This window comes from Protopterus annectens, chromosome 6.part0, assembly GCF_019279795.1.
Source record: "Protopterus annectens isolate FY-2018-M chromosome 6.part0, PAN1.0, whole genome shotgun sequence".
In the NCBI taxonomy this organism is placed as follows: Eukaryota; Metazoa; Chordata; order Ceratodontiformes; family Protopteridae; genus Protopterus; species Protopterus annectens.
The window spans coordinates 1,318,590,868-1,318,602,951 of NC_056737.1; the positions used below are offsets into that span (position 1 = coordinate 1,318,590,868).

Here is a 12,084-nt window from a genome sequence, read left to right on the forward strand (position 1 = left end):
GGAAATAAGCAGACTGGGCAGGAATCCTCCTACGTCAGCTGAGAGGAGAGGCACTGAAAATGTACACAGACATGTATAGGACTGATTGCATGGACTACGGCACATTTAAGAAAAAAATGTTAATCGGGGATAATATAACCCTTGAGGTACAAGAAATAAAATTTCATAACTGGACTTCTAATATAGACAAACTGTTAAGAGCATAGATGCCTTGCTTAAAGCAAGCTCTGTTTGAGCCTAATATAAACATCAAAGCAAAAATGCTAGAACTTTTAGCAGTAGACAGGTTTAAAAGAATTTTGACTAGTAAAATAAGAAAATGAGTACTGCAAAATGATCTCAACAACTGTGGTAAACTACTATTAGTTAATGACACAATGTTAAAAAAATAAACTGTTTGCTTCTAAGGATAAAGCTAAAGTAAGAAATTATATACTTACCGTAACGTGGTACGTGTTGTCCATTCTCATTCTTCTTCACTAATGGGTTATGGATCCAATTCTCGGATCCAACTCGGCCCCGTTTTCCAGATTTCAGATCCTAATCTCATGGTCCTCCGTCTTCCCACAATGCAACACACTACCTCTAACTCCTCAGATCGAGTTTGCTGCCTGTCTACTGATTTATCGAAACAGGACAGAGAATAAAGAATTATGACTAAAACCTTGGAACTCAAAGTTCCTGTAATGTCCAATAGCCTTGTAGAAATATAAGGCTGTGGAATAGCTGGGAGGGAAGGTGAGGAAGAATGACAATGGACAACACATATATCAAGCTATGCTAAGTACATAACTCCTAAATAAGATGTTGTCTTTCTCATTCTTCCTCACTGATAGGTACAGTCCCCAGCTACATAATTCCTGTGAGACCCTTAAGAAGGGATATGCCAGAGCACCATCAAACCAAAGGAAGGTCTGTTTCTGGAGACAATGGCTAGTTTGTAATGCGTCACAAAAGTATGAGTATACAAATAAGTTATTGTATGAGAGATATCAAACGAGAACTGTGGTAGGAGGGTTGATAAGGTAGTTACAGAATTGACAGAATGGCTCTAGGATGATAAGGCCATTCTAAACCACTTTGTAAACGAATCAGAGAAATACAGTCAGTAGTCTAAATGACCAGGATTATATATGGGACTGCTTAACCCAAGCAGTTTGAAGGAAAGGGAAATAAACAGCTGGTCAGATTTTCTGTTCTGTTGGTCCCATAAAAAATAAACAACTGAAAATTCAGAAAGAATGATAAATATTGACTATATCGATTCTTATTTTCCACTATGAAAGGAAGTTCTCATAGAGAAGGCAAATGAAATGGCCATTGATCTGGTACAGTTGGCTTTGGGAGGATGAGCCAATTGCAAATCTTTTAATGAATAATAGAAATACCATCTGTAATCCATTTGGGTAGTGTGACTAGACCGTGCTTGATCTAAGCGAATGGGTGAAAGGAGATGAATAGTTGACCCGATTCTCTGAACTTTTTTTGTGAAAGTATTCACCATAATTGCAATGAATTGGGAAGCAGACCGATAGTTGAACTGATTTTGTGGCTACTTTAGGCATAAATTTAGGATTGGTTCAGTTTATTAATAGTACAGAAAAAATTGTCTTCTCCTTAAAAGGACTAGCCAAAAAAGTGTGGGGTAACTGAGAAAGGATCAACATTCGAAAAAAAAACCCAAATAGGTAATTTATTTATTATTTATTTGACATTTGTCTACCCAGAAAGGCCAACTGGGTGAACAGAACCCATTTTCATCTGAGGCTCAGGAAGAAAAATTCCAACAGCATGCAAATATAACACTGCAAGTAATGAAAGGCAGAGGTTTTGAACCTGTCAGCTAATGTCACAAACAAGGGAAATGAGCCTGCACTGTCTTTCAATCACTGGAAATAGAGAAACCATACTGTCAGTTCTAGGGTATGGAGATAATGATGCTAGATCTCCTAAGGGTGATATAAGAAATTCTGACTGGGCTCCAGAATCCATGGAGGATATCCCAGACAACATCCGACAGAAAGACCATGCCAGATGAGTCCAAAAAGTACAAATGAGGATGATAGAGGTCTACAACTTGCTGGTTTTGTAGACACTTCGAGATCAATGACAGATTGCTAGAAGCATAAAAAAGACCTGGGGGCCAAGAGCAAAAAGCAAGCAACCATTGGGAGTACCCCCAAAAGGTGAATTAGAAAAGGGTATCTGCTGTATTTGTAGTTACTGGGGAAAGCAAGAAGGACGTTATAAGGTTGGCCCCGATGGCAAAACTTAGGTGGACAACTGATTGAGGGACCACTCATGAGGAATCAGACTAGACCGACTAATGCTGTCTGCCAGCATTCGATTTCCACAGTACATGTGCTGCAGTTAGAAAGCAGTTTACAGAGATCGCCTACTGTTACACCTTCATGGCCTCTCTGTACAAGGGGTAGGATCATGTTTCTTCCTATCTGTTGATACACTAAGATACTGACCTCTCATTGGTGGGCACTGCAGTAGACGTCAGGGGGACATCCTGAAAAAAAAAATATGCAAGGAAAAAAGAGACAGCTGTCAACTCTAGGACATTGCCATGCACTCTAGTCTCCAGGGAACACTACATGCTTTGGAGAAAGTGTAACTTAAACTGTCCTCTCTACTCCGGATGAGAAGCGTATGTGGTCTCTATGGCTTGGGGGGGTGGAAGAACAGTCTGCCTAGAAACAGGTTGTTCAACTGGATCCACCAGCAAAAATGACATTAAGAAATTGGTTTTATAGGAGCAGATAGGGGCTAAAAAGAGATGGTTCATAAGCTTGCAGAATTAATCTTGCTGGCATGGAATGGAAGTGACAGTGAGTTCCGTCTTTGATTTCTAAATGATGTGATCTGGTGACGAATCAAAGGTGTTATCTGGTTTGTAGCATTCAAGTGAGAACTTCTGAATTTCAGCTTTGTTTCAGAAATAGATTATATTTTGCCAGATTTATAGTAATGCCTGGGGATCTGGAGCCATAAGACAGGTAATCCCCAGTCTGTGACAGCTGATACCTGGTTGGAGCAGTAAGATTGTAGTTGTTCAAATATGGAAGACACCTGAAATTCTCAGAACTGCAAGTGAGCAGCCACTACTACCAAGTGTATGGAAAGACATCGTGGGAGCTGTGGTAAGTCTGAAGGGCAGAGCTCTGAACTGGAAGTGACTGGCTCCCAGCTGAAAATGCTGAAGCCCTGAAGTGTCTGTTTAATTTGAGGTAATAGTATTTGTTCTGTAAATGTATAGAACACATCCAATCATCCTTGCCCAGAACGTCAGGATGGACTGCTCTGTGACCATCCATATCTATGGGGACCGGAGCAAGTACTGGCCACTGAAAGAAATGAACAGGAGTGAGAGAAAGAAAAGGACCCTGTCACCATTTCCAGCTGAAGACCACCAGGAGAAAAAAAGAGGAAGATTAAATCCTGGGCCTTAGCATTAGGGAGTAAAAAATTTGGACTCCATGGTGGAGCCATGTAGGGGGTTGCGGAATAGGACCAGACACCAATCTTCAAGACTAAACTGTACACTAGGTCACAGAAAGGAACCAGTCTCAGGGAACATCTCCATGGAGCTTTGACAGAGTGGACATCCAGAGTTACATGTCTGCTGAAGACCCCCCACATATAATAAAAACAAAAGAGATCAACTCCTCCGGGGGAGAATCTAGAAGACAGCTGTCAATCCTAGCACACAGAGCTTACGTCACTACCTCTCCTGTTAAGCCAGTAGGCTTCACAAAGGAAAAAAGGGGTGCCAAGCCACTCAACCTGAACTCAATGAAACTGGGCAAAATATCTGTGAAATGGGGAAGAGGGGTAATAAGCAGGCCATCAACACATAGTTACAACAACAAATCAATGGTCATAAACTGGACCAGTGTCAGTCCCTTTCCAAGAACATATCCATGAACAGAGAACACCTGGGATGTTTAAGTGCCTGTGCATGTTCACACTATCCCAAAAAACATTTTCCCTGTGAATCCGCAGTAAAACTTGCTGAACTCAATCTGCTAATGCAAGCTTCTTCAGTCTTTTGCAGGTTACAGTACTCCATGGGGAGCTTTCTGCTTCCTTTTAATGTCTGTATTGCTGGAGGATGAACAAAAGAGACAAAACTATTGCATCCAAAGAATTCTTGGACCTGTGCAATCCAAGCTCAGACATCAGTCCTGGATCCGAGAACAGTCCAGTTTACTCTGTGCAATGCTCCACCTTTGAATCCGAGGACTTTGTACTTGAGGAGAGAATACTCCATTCCAGAGCTGCGGGTCCAAAGCCACTGGATCTGAAAATAAATTCAGCTATTTCTGTAACCCATGAAGGATCCAAAGAAAAGGCAAGGTTATACAACATCTCTGTATCTGAGAACAGCCCACATTTTCTCTAGTCGACCTGCTACCCGCCAGATCACAGAACATTGGATTCAAAGGGACAGCCATTCACCTAACAGCCCCAGATCTGAAGGCTCTGGATCCAAGAATAGTTCAGCTGTTTCTGGTGCCATATGTCAGATCCAAGATCTTAAATTCGATGAGATAACCATTCACTGTACATCCCCGGATCCGAAGGCTGTGGATGCAAGAACAGTCCAGCTGCATTGGGGGCTACCTGCCAAAAGTCAAATCCAGGTCCCTCGGATCCTAGGAGATAACCATCCACTTTCTAGCTCTGGATTCAAAACTTTACTCTAGCTCCAGATTCAGAACTTTACTACAGACAGTGTCATTTAGATCGGACTGAATACCTTGGTCCAAGGTGTGTATTAAAATATCAAGCTGGCACAAAGTTTCAGTTTCAGCAGGTCAGATCTGAGAATCTTGGATCCAATAATAGTAAAGATGAGATGAATGACTGCCAAAAAACAATCTGTCAGATCCAAGAGGACTTGGGATCTGAGGGGCATCATAGGATAGAATAGTTGTGTAAAATCTTACCATAACCATACATGTCCTTCTCTTCCATGTTGCAGTATTCTTAATGTGGGATCCTCCGCCTCAGGTGATCTGAACGTCGGCTCCTATACAAAAGCTTTCAGCCTGGTTGTTGTTGGTGAATGGGATGTTACATATAGGGCCACAAACCAGGGACCTTAACTGTGACGTCTGCATGCACAGACCTCAGAACTAACTGCCCAGTTGGACAGTAGCCTAGGAGATGCCAAAAGATGCCCTTCATATTGGTGGAATGCCATAGACTGTCCAAAAATGACCCTAGTGCCAGTAGGGGCTCTGCAAAGGCCCCTAGACATGTAGATATGAAAAAAGGGGGTCAGGAGGGCAGGAAGGTAAACTTCAACATGGAAGAGAAGGACATATATGGTTATAATAACATTTTACAGAACTATTCTATGTCCTTCTATTCTCATGTTGCAGTATTCTTACTGTGGGAGAGTACCACAGCTCAGGAAGGAGGAAGGGTGGAGGTAGAGGTAGTGGATTCCAGAAATTCTTACAGGATTGCCCTTGTGAAATCTGATCTAGCTCTGGAGATCTGGTCCAGTTTGTAATGTTTGGTGAAGGTATGTAGAGTAGACCAGGTGGCTGCTTCAAGGATGGTAGCTGTGTCTAAACCTTTGAAGAAGGCTTTAGAGGAAGCTAGTACTCTAGTAGAATGAGCCCTGATCCCCTGATTCAGGTTCTTTCTGTGGTACGAGCAGCAGAAACAGATGTTTTTTCAGATCCAACAGGAAATAGTCTGTTTGCAGACTGCCTTTCCCAGGGCTCTGAGGTGGCAGGAAACAAAGAGTTGATTTGATATTCTGATGGACCTGGTTTTGTCCAGATAAAATCTTAATTGTCTGTGAACAGCCAAGGAGTATAGTATTCTCTCACTATCATTCTGGGGAGAGGAGAAAAAGGCTGGTAAGTGAATGGACTGATTTAGTGATAGCTTGTTGACCGATTTGGGCATGAAGGAGGGATTGGTGTGCAGGGTCACCCTGTCTTTATGGAAGATAGTGTAAGGAGGGCATGTCATGAGTGCCTGTAACTTTGAGACCCTTATTGCTTAAGTGAGAGCTACCAGCAAAACTGTTTTCCATGTGCACATCTGCAGGGATGTAGAAGTGGCTGGTTCAAATGGAGTCAGTGTAAGTTTCTCCAGGACATAATTTATGTCCCAGGGTGGTGGGGTAGGCTTTCTGGGTGGTCTTATGTGTAATACCCCTTTAAGAACAATTTAACATCCAACCTGGAGAGTAAAGGAGGTTCCAGGGTTAGGCAGGCATAGAGGTGTACTTTCACTGAAGAGTATTAAAGATTTGCTTTAATCAGCTCATACACATAAGCTAAGACTAAAGGGACATCCGCTAGAAGGGGGTCCTTATGTCTTTGGAGACACCATTTGGAGAATCTGTCTCATTTAGAAATATAGGATGTCCTTGTATTAGGTTTCCTGGCCTCCTACAGGATAGAAAGCATGTCCTCTCTGTAGCAGTGTCTGAAGGGTACGAGAAGTTTATCACCCAGAGAGTTAGGCTTTGCATCTCTAGGTGTGGATGGAAGAGAGCTCCCTTCTGTTGTGTGAGTAGCTCCACCTTGTGAGGTAACTTGTAGTGATTGCCCTTGGTGAGGGATTGTAGAAGGGAGAACCAATGCTGCCTTGGTCAGTAGGGAGTCACCATCAAGACTTCTGGCATGTCCCTCCTGATCTTCAGGACTTTCTGAATGAGAGGGAAGGGTGGAAAGGCATACAGAAACCGTTCCTTTCATGAGATGGTGAAGACGTCCACTCTCCAAGCTAGAGGAGGGTGGTGCTTGGTAGAGAATTTTGTCAGTTGTCTGTTCTGGGGGGAGGCAAACAGATCTATATGTGGTGTACCCCAAAGGTGGACAATATCTAGGAAAACTTCCCTGTGTAACATTCACTCGTGATATAAAGAGAATGATCTGCTTAGAGCATCTGCCTGGAGGTTGTCCTGGGAAGGGATGTATGTTGCCTGCTGGGATAAGTTGTTCTGCGAGGCTAATTCCCAAATTTGCATTGCCAGCCTGAATAGAAGGTAGGACCTGGTCCCCCTCATTTGTTGATGTCCCACATGACAGTGGTGTTCTCTGTGAAGATTAGCAGAGGGTCTGGCTGAAGGATAGGGAGAAAAGCCTTCAGGGCTAAATGAACCGCCGTCATTTCCCTGACATTGATATGTTTCCTCAAGAGGGGTACCTGCCAAGGTGCTTGTACCTTGAGTCCATTCATGGTAGCCCCAGATCCGAGGCATCTGTGTGCATATGTTGAGCTGGTGTGGGGGGCTAAGAGGGCTAGTCCTGGATTCCTTTCAACCTGTTGTATCCACCACCTTAGTTCTGTTGTAGACAAAGTAGGAAGGGTATTTGGAAGTCTAGAGGATGGCTGTGCTGGGACAATACATTCTTTAAATACCACTGTGGCTTCCTCATGTGCATCCTGGTTAGGTTAGTGGAAGCATAGGGATGGTGGCTGCCATCAGAACCAGAAGGTGCATAAACTATTTTGCTGACAGCTGGACTATCTGGAGGAGGTCTTGGAAATGGTTTGTCAGGGAGATTACTTTGTCTTGGGTTAAAAATGCATTCATTAGGTCTGTCTGAATCCTGCACTCCAGGAAGACCTTGTCTGGGGATAGGGATGACTTGGGGAGGTTCAGTGTGAAACCTAGTCTCTGAAGCAGGGACACAGAGAACCGGAGATGATTTTTGAGGGTCTCTTTCTGAAAGAATCAAAATATCATCTAGGCAGGGATAGATTGGTCCTGCAGAAGGCTATGGCAGGAGCTAGGCATTTGGTGAAAACCCTTGGTGCAGTGGACAAACCAAAGGGCAAGGCAGTAAACTGAAAATGAGAGCAAGGCCCAGCAAAGCGTAAGTATTTCTTGTGGTTTGGGTGTAAGGGGATGTGGAGGTAAGCCTCCTTCAGGTCCAAAGTGGCCATGAATGTTTGAGGTGGCAATAGCGGAAGCAGGGTCTGCAGGGACAGCATTCTGAAACAGGAGACTTTTAGAAAAAGATTTAGAATGGATAAGTCCAGGATTGGTCTCCATGGCCCATCCTGTTTTGGAACTAGGAAAATTCTGGAGTAAAAATCTTTTCCTTCTTGTCCTAATGGGATGGATTCTATGGTGCCTTGTGCCCATAGATCCTGGATAATGTGGGGAATTAGGTGAAGCTGATTTTTGGGTGTGAAAGGAATGTGGGGTGGGTATTCCTGCCAGGATAGTTACTATCATTTTTCAACTATTGGCAGCACCCAGCGGTCTGTGGTGATTTCTTTCCAAAGGGGCAGACAGTGAGAGAGATGGGAAGACAGGGGGAGGTGGGCAAGGCAGTCACTCACTGTTGCCATTATTTCTGTCCTGAAAGGACTGTCTTTGGGCTGGCTGAAAAGAGGTAGTCCTCGAAGAAGGTTGCCTTCTAGTCCATTTCCTATGCCTGATAGAGGAAGGGGTGGTCATAGAAGTGGCCCTTCTGACATAGAATGTTTTAGTAGGATAATTTCTATAGTACTTCGGTATGAGAGAGACTAGTAGGTGTTTAATATCCTTCAGCTCTTTGCTCTTCTCCTGTAAATTTCTAAATAGCTCTGCAGACTGCTTATCAAACAGGAGGTTATTGTTAAGAAGAGCATCCAGGTTTCTGGCCTTAAAATCTTCTGGCAGTGGTTGGAGCATAAGCCAGGAGTATCTATGCATAACTGATGCAGTTGTAGCTGATCTAGCAGAGGCCTCTGCTGCATCATAACTGCATCTGATGGAGTGCCTGGCCACCTGGAGTGCCAGGGATAGCTTAGATGCTACTTCAGTTTTGTTAGGGGAGTCAGGCTGGGAGTTCAAAAGTGTAGAGGCTTGTGTTACCAAGTCCAAGGTATATTTTATTATATGTGTTTGGTAGTTAATTGCTCTGAAGGCCAGGTTGGAAGAGGTGTAAGTCTTCTTTCCCAACATCCATAATTTTACTGTCTTTATCTGAAGATAAAAGGGATGAAGAAAGGAGCAATCTAGATTGTCTATCTGGGACCACAGCTATAACAGCAGGGTCCGCCAAGGGGGGGGGGGGGGGGTTACTAGGAATTTGTGGTCATCAGGCAGATTATAGAAATGGTCTGGTCTGTTTGGGGCAGGTGGCTGAGAGTCTGAGTTCTTAGAGCAAGAATCAAATGCATCAAGGTATACAGGAATCACTGGAGGAATGCGTGATGGGGAGGGTGATTCAACCTGCAACAACTCAAAGTATCTTTTTTGAGTTTCTGTCATTTGGGAAGTATCCCATTTGAAGTATTCTTTCATCTTGGTGATGGTTTCACTAAATGTTATGTCCTCTGGGGGGGATCTCCTTCAACAGAATCCTCATCTGGAGATAAACTCCTCTGAACAAGAGGAGAGGGCCTCTTCTCCTTCTTCTTCCTGGTGAATAGAGGGAAGGTGTGAGGCAGCAGAAGTAGGCCTTGGCATGAGCACTGGAATAGAGGAGGCTGAGGAGGGTGTAGGTCTAAGGGCCATGAAGGCCTGCATCAGGGACTGAGTAAAGGACTGCTAGTCCGGTTGTCCTTCAGAAGAGGTAGATAAATGTTTAGTTTTTTGTCTTCCTTTAAAAGGATTACTTTTGGGAGACACTGTAGTCCTTGATTCTGGGACTTTACCAAAGGAAGGAGACTCAGATTCTTGAGATCCAGAAGGGCATCCGGTAGAACCTGGCTCCCACTTGACATCGGAAATAACCGACATCTGAAACATCTCCATGGATGTGCCGACCGATGCTTCGGACACGGCTACCTCAAGGGGGGGCCGGAGAAGCAGATGGCTCTAGCAGATGTTACTCAACCCCTATATTGGTGGGGTGTCCGACGATGAACAGGCAGTGGTGGTAGGCCGTGAAACTTTGGCCTTTTTCTTTGGCAGCTCTATCGGGTCAGCCGATTCCAGATCCGTCCTAAGGGCTAGCTTCTTAAGCCTTTGATTTTCTAAGTACAGGTTAAGGGCAACCAAACAGCTTCTAAGAGTTTTAGGGACGAAGGAATTGCAGATGCAGCAGAAGGTATGGTCGTGTTCCCAGCCTAGACAAAAGATGCAATGGTCATGGGTGGCCTTATGTGGAATTTGACTCCCACATTGGCATTTACCCTTCTTAGCGGACATCGGCTAATGTAGAAACCAGCAAACCAAGCTCATGCAATTAATATAAGTAAGAAATCCCCAATGAGGTACTTAGCTTCGAACGTCTTGATAAAGAGGAGCGATCTGATGTTTGACTGCAGCAGAAAAGTTCTGAGGTCTGTGTGTGCTGACATCACATTTAAGGTCCCTGGTTTATGGCCCTACGTGTGACATCCTATGCACCAACAGCAACCAGGCTGAAAGCTTTTGTACAGGATCCGACTTTCGGATTGCCAGAGGTGGAGGATCCCACAGTAAGAATACTGCAACATGAGAATAGAAGGACATCTTCAAATCTGAGGGCTGGGATCCAAAGTCCTGCAAAGTGGTCCCATTTTATTTCCAACTTCTTATTTTTGAAGGGGGTGTGAGCCCCTAAAGAACCAATGTAGACTGTGTCATGAGTAATGCAGTTATCTGAGCTTCTAGAAACATTAGTGACTTTCTCTTTTTAATTTTTTTTAAACTAAAACTTATGTAGACATCAACTGAACATTCTATGAGAAATAGTACAATTGAAAGAAAAAGAGCCGCTGTATACATCGGCTGCTGACACAGCCATTGAAGAGGTCAAAGCTCCAGGTGGCTAACAGACAAAAACTGCAGTGCCAGCCAAGCTGCTCAATGTGCAAGAAAAAGCTCCTTCAAAGGCTATCTCAGCTAGGTTGGCTAAAACCAGCCATGCTAAGCAGCTCTCACTGAAGGGAGAACAGGCATGGCAAGCATAGCTCTCAATCTGTCAGTGCAAGAATCTGAGCAAGCATGACAAATAGAGGGGCAAGGGCCAAAGAAAAAGAAGGAACTGATTTTAAGTGTTGCTCTTATAAATTTATGGCCCAATGCATCATTGATGTGGGGTGAACCAAAGACAGAAGAAGACCGAAGATCTTATAAATGTAAAGGTTGCTAGGGTAACTGTGTTTACGAGGCTGAGAGACCAACCATATGACAGCCCTGTACACTGCTGCTATGATCTACAAACTCCCTGCCTTGCAGAAACACAGTGATCTGCAGTGTTGCCCTGCACCCCACTCTAACACACCAAAGCATATTAAAGCCATGATGTTTGAAACTGAAAACTTAACCCTGTCGAGTTAGAGTCATGTAAGTTGTTATTAAAGCCAACTTACTGCATTTAAGTGATACACAGGGCTCCAGACCTTGCCCTGTCATGTGTTTTTTTTTTTTCAGCTTTCAGCTGATCAGCCACAAACCAAAAATGTACCTGTAGAGTGTTCATTCCATCCCAAACATCACAACAAAAAAGCAAAAAAACAAGACTGATGAGGAACGGACCAAAAAACATGAGCTGGATACTCACAGCACAACCGGACAGTGCAGGCAAGTCTGGCGGGAAAACCTTCTGAGCAGTCAAGCCAATAGGCAACAAGCTAGCCCAGCATGGGCCTGTTAAGGACAAAATGCAGGGACAAAAACAAAGCCCTTGGAGAAAGGGAAGAACAACCACAGCAGGCCAACCACTGTGACTACATGAAAAGCCATATAAAGTAAATAGTCATCTACCCTGTGGAAACTGTAGGCTGAGACAAAACGCCCAGCAGGAAAAAGTACAAGAGGTTAACAACCGTGGGTATCAAAGTATTTCCAGCCACACATGGCCACTGAGGGAGGAAGGAAGCAAAAAGAAATAACAGACCAAAGACAAATAAACAAATTTAGACTAAAAGTTTAAAATTTAATTTTTTGCACCTCGATTACCAGAATCACACATCTGACTAGGATGGTGGCAAATGCCATCTAAGGAGTTAGAGGTAGTGTGTTGCATTATGGGATGAGGGAGGATCTTGAGATTAGGATCTGAAGTCTGGAAAATGCACTCAAGTGGTATTCGAGGATCGGATCCATAACCCATCAGTGAGGAAGAATGAGAAGGACAATATCATATTCTAACAATTCATGTGAAATAAAAAGCAACA

At 43.7% G+C, this 12,084-nt stretch overlaps 1 protein-coding gene across 1 annotated transcript in view; it reads right to left on the reverse strand.

Annotated features, from left to right (window-relative positions):
- NMI (N-myc and STAT interactor) overlaps window positions 1-12,084 on the reverse strand; it is a 579,174-nt gene that overhangs the window by 1,111 nt on the left and 565,979 nt on the right. The gene's annotated exons all lie outside the window — the stretch shown is intronic.